The sequence below is a fragment of the Petromyzon marinus genome, unplaced genomic scaffold (genome assembly GCF_048934315.1).
Source record: "Petromyzon marinus isolate PM22_M1 ecotype Great Lakes invasive population unplaced genomic scaffold, UKy_Petmar_22M1.pri1.0 PM_G_Scaffold_17, whole genome shotgun sequence".
Taxonomy (NCBI): domain Eukaryota; kingdom Metazoa; phylum Chordata; class Hyperoartia; order Petromyzontiformes; family Petromyzontidae; genus Petromyzon; species Petromyzon marinus.
In genome coordinates this window covers 1290389-1295799 of record NW_027422728.1, presented here as the reverse complement: position 1 = coordinate 1295799, position 5411 = coordinate 1290389, and positions in this window count along the sequence as shown.

Below are 5411 nucleotides of genomic sequence, written 5' to 3'. Positions count from 1 at the left end.
AGGTTTTTTGCTTTATTTACAATTGTTTTAAATTATTTTTATTGTTATTTTTATTTAATTTTCTATCTACGTGACTTTACCGAAAGAAATTTCGATTTAAAGCTTTCGTATGGTTTACAACATGGAGTATAATAGCGCCTCGCAGCTGTCTCTCTCCCCCTCCTCTGTTCCGACCATGGATGAACTCGTCCGTCTGAACGGGGCCCGTAGCTATCCGTGGTGCTAAAGTTGAGGGTAAGAATCCACCCATTTTTTCGCCATATAGCATTGTGATATATAACGACTTATTGTTGGTAGCTTAGCTGATTGGAGAATATAGAGTTTATTGATAACATTAAGGTAATTTATATTTTAGTTTTTTATTGGTTCACTATATAGTACTGTGAATAGCTCAGATGTGTAGGCCTTGACTTCAACATAGTCATTTCTGTGACCAGTCACTAGCTAATCACTCAGTTATTTCAATGCTAAATTTGCCTAGTTATTTCAATGTTAAATTCTCCTGTTATATTTGTACTAAGTGCCTCGGTGAATGTGTATGCTCTGACTTTAACGTAGCTATTTCTGTGACCAGTTACAAGATAATCACTCAGCTATTTCAATGCTAAATTCTATGCTAATTCCTTTATCAAGGGGTGCCTCTGCGGATGTGTATGCTTTAACTTTTAACATAGCTATTTCTGTGACCAGTCACAAGCTAATCACTCAGCCATTTCAATGCTAAATTATATGCTAATTCCTTTGTCAAGGCGCTTTGTTTCCTCTCACACAGCTTAAAGGTCGTGATCTCAACGTGGCTCTTTCACTCCAGCGCTGTCCTACCAGACAGTCTCGTCCCTTCACCTGATGAAGGCCGCTTGTGTTGTGGCCGAAACGTCGTGAGAATATTATTGTGTTATGTTATTTTATTTTATCAATTTATTATTTTATTCTCATTCTACGTGACTTTACCGAAAGAACCAAAGAAGATGAATCATTGCAGTCACGAAAGCTTTAAATCGAAATTTAACCGCCTCTACGGGGAGGGATTCCACACATCCTTAAGATCATTCAACAGACTCCGGGATAAGAAGGCTCAACTAATCGAGTCTCTCACCTTTCTGAAGAGATGCCGCGACTCTAAGGTAATACCAACCGCATTTACACTAACCTCTGCTGTTGCAACTTCTCTCAATGCAAAACGAATTCTAGCTAGAACTAGCTTCGCTCTTATCTCGGGAAAAAATCAGACTTACACGCACCGAACTCGATCAGTTAGACAAGACACTCTACAAATCACGCTTAAAATTGACAGCAACAATGTCTACATCGGATTGGGAACATGTAGACAATATGACTACCTCTTCGGCTGCCACTATGTCGACCAAATGTAGGGACAATTTGATTTCCAAATTCAATCACCTCTCCAGCAAAAAATCGGATCCACACACCGAAAAGATAGACGTCAACAAAGTCGTAATTAATCGCAGTAACAGTTCCATTTCTGATGGTCTGAAATCCGTTTTACTAAAGGTCTAAACTTTGCTGTCACACCGAGACACTTACCGGTTAATGATATCATTGCCCATGTCGACGTTGCACTCAAGGGCTTGAGTCACATCTCTGCAGACGTAGCAAGATCTGAAATCGCTGCAACCCTCAAAAACGCTAAGTTGCCACCCAGCAACATCAGCAAAGACGAACGTTTTGAATTATCTCAATTAAAAAAGAGGGATGATATTGTCGTCCTCTCAGCCGACAAGGGCAATGCCACTGTCATCATGGACAAAACAGAATATAACAACAAAATTCAAGAACTACTCAACGATGGCAGCTATACAAAAATAAAAAGAGATCCCACCAACAGCCTGGTCACCAAAACGAACAAAATCATTTCTGATTCAACAGCATTAATTGATGAGATCAAACAGTTCTCGTTGAAACCCTCTGCTGCCAGACCACCAAGATTATATGGCCTTCCAAAGATACACAAAGAAGATACACCCCTTCGTCCCATCGTCTCTACTATCAACTCCCCGACCTACAAACTGGCACGTTTTCTTGCTGATATACTGCGACCTTTCACTGGAAAAACCACCTCTGCGGTACTAAATTCTACTCACCTGGTATCGACAATCAAAGGCATTTCCCTGTCCCCAGACGACCTGCTTGTCAGTTTTGATGTGGTGTCCTTGTTCACCAAAGTCCCGGTACCTGACACCATCGCTATCATTGAAGACCTGGTTCATCAAGGACTGGATACTGATGTACCCCCCCTGGTGAGACATTGCTTAACCAACACATACTTCACCTGGAATGGAACTTTCTACAAACAAACTGAGGGCACCCCAATGGGCTCCCCCCTATCTCCGGTTGTAGCCAACGTATTCATGGAAAAAATTGAAACTGACGCCATCCAGACTGCCACTCTACGCCCGACCTTATGGAAGAGGTACGTTGATGACACCTTTGTCATCTGGCCACATGGCCAGCCTGCTCTAGACCAATTCCGCGACCACATCAATTCCATACACCCAGCCATCAGATTTACCATGGAGGTCGAAAAAGATGGCAAACTACCCTTTTTGGTCTGATGGAGCAAAGGCCCTCAGCACAGCAGCTCGGTACGACAAGTCAACAATGCGACCAGCGTGCATACAGCACAGATCGGACGGGAAATTTGACACAGCACCAGAGAACTCGCACAGGAGAGAAACCCTTCAAGTGCAGTGTGTGTGACAAGGCATTTTCATGGCCATCAGTTCTTGAGACCCACCAGAGAACACACACAGGTGAGAAACCCTTAAAGTGCAGTGTGTGTGACAAGGCATTTTCAGATTCATCGACTCTTAAAAAACACCAGAGAACACACACGGGAGAGAAACCCTTCAGGTGCAGTGTGTGTGGGACGGCATTTTCATGGCCATCCGCTCTTAAAACACACCAGAGAACACACACGGGAGAGAAACCCTTCAGGTGCACGATGTGCGGGGTGGCGTTTACACAGTCATGTAATCTTGTAACACCAGAGAACACACACGGGAGAGAAACCCTTCAAGTGCAGTGTTTGTGTGAAGGTATTATCATGGTCATCTGGTCTTATAAAACACCAGAGAACTCACACAGGAGAGAAACCCTTCAAGTGTACTCTGTGCGGGAAGCCGTTTGCAGATTCATCAAATCTTCGAAGACACCAGAGAACACAAAAGCATCACAAGGAGCGGAGTCGGAGTCTGAAATCAGCTTGTGAAAGTCAAAGTGCCGCAATGAGCCCATCCCTCATGAAACAAGAACCGGACGAAAATCTCAGCTTGGACACTTTTAAAGGTATAAAGGTGGAATATGAAGAGGTGATGGTGAAATGTGAAGAGGTGATGAGCGAAGAAGTGAAGGTAAAATGTGAAGATGAAGATTCAACTCCAAAATGGGACCTTCACATCGTGAAGCAGGAGGAGAATTCTGACTGAGGCAGAGTGAGGCAACTCCCAGCAGTTTGTGTAAGTAGAGGTGTGGGTGGACTTGCTCCTAGACAATACAAAGTCAAGTGGAGACCCGGTAGATGTGTAAGCCAGAGACGATGTCGCTCCAATAGATGCACCTTTGTCACAGGCCTTTAATGACAAGAATGTGAAGTTGAACACTTTGTGGGCCCGTGGGTTGGGTAGATCTCTAACCAGGAGCAAGAGACAATAAGCTCCCAAGCATTCACTATGTTATCATGATTGCTTTTACATGGTGCTTGCTTAATCGCCTCAGCAACTCGGAGTTTTGTGTCGTACCTCGTCTGAAACACTCAAAGAGCATCCCCAAGTAGCAGCTGCCCCTGTGTGGCACAAGGTGGTGGCCCTGCACCGGCCTGCATGTGGACAAGAGCCTGTCAGTAGGGGGCGATGATTGATGCGTCATCTCAGTTGTGTAGTTTGTAGGTAATGTTTAGAATTTGCTACATTTTCACTCAGACGCCAGCATGCAATAGCCTACTCGTTTTGAATGACACAATAGTTTTACATACACTGTGAAGCAGACTGCAACTTTTTTTAAAAGCTTCTTGTTAATACGATGTAACGTGATGCAGTATATTTCACTGCAGTAATCCAATTTTGTTAATATGCCTGTCAATAATTTAGAATGTATACTTGTCTGGTTTTGTGCATACTTGTAACATTTGATCTGTAAGGGTCAAACATTGATTAAGTGATGTTAGGACAAAGTGTGTGTTTGAAAGTAACCTGTACAGAGAACTCAGGTGAGACCCGTTGTTTTTGTGATACAGGTGAAAGGGTACTTTTGTGTTTCACGAAGCATCTGGAGCAACTCATTGTCTTTGACATAGGGAGCACGCTTAGATCATTCATCAGTTACAAGGCATACCACTTGAAAGTTACACGTATAGGAGGAGGTACATTCTCTACAACACGAATTGTAGTTTTGTCTTACGTGTTGACGTAGATTTTGTCTAACTGGGACTAGAAATGCTCCTTGCTGATTCACGTCTGGATGTTCGTAACCATCGGTTGAAGCAAACCCCACTGTTGTTGTTGAGACGCTGTGCACCAATAATGGTCCAACACAGTGACGGCCTTCAGGCCAGGAAAGTCACAACATTTGCACACGGACGCATTCACGCAAGTACCCCATGCTCCGTTTTGAAGTTTTAAAAGGAAACATCTTTGAATTGTGTTGTGTTTTGAATGAGATGATTTTATTTCCTCATTAAAAGCTTGTATCAATTTACATCTGGAAGACTTCATTGAAAAGGACATTTCGTGTGAATTTTCTCTCGTCATTAAGTAGATGGCCTTGCCGGGGGTTCGGACACACACAGTGTACACACACACAGTGTACACACAGTGTACACACAGTGTGCACACACAGTGTACACAATGTACACACAGTGCACACACAGTGTACCCTCTGTGTGCACACAGAGTGTAGACACACTGTACACACAGTGTATACACAATGTACACACACACAGTGACACACAGTGTACACACGCACAGTGTACACACACACAGGGTACACACACAGTGCACACACACACAGAGTACACACACAGTGTACACACACATTGTACACACACAGTGTATATACACACACACAGTGACACACACACAGTGACACAGTGACACAACAACAACCGCCATTCGCCACTAAGTGACGGTGACGTCACCACGACGCTTGTGCCAGGCACAGTGACAAACAAAGACAAAGATCCCCCGTGTAGCCTTAACAGACTGTAGGGGCAAGTGCTGTTAGCCAGCACCTATGAAGGCCGGAACGGTACACGAGGGGGTGGGTGGCCAGCACCACGCCCGACCGCCTTTGTCTCCCTAGTGGCGATATTTACACACCGCACCAGGTACTCAGTGACACAGCGACACACAGTGACACAGTGTACACACACAGTGTACACACGCACACAGTGTATA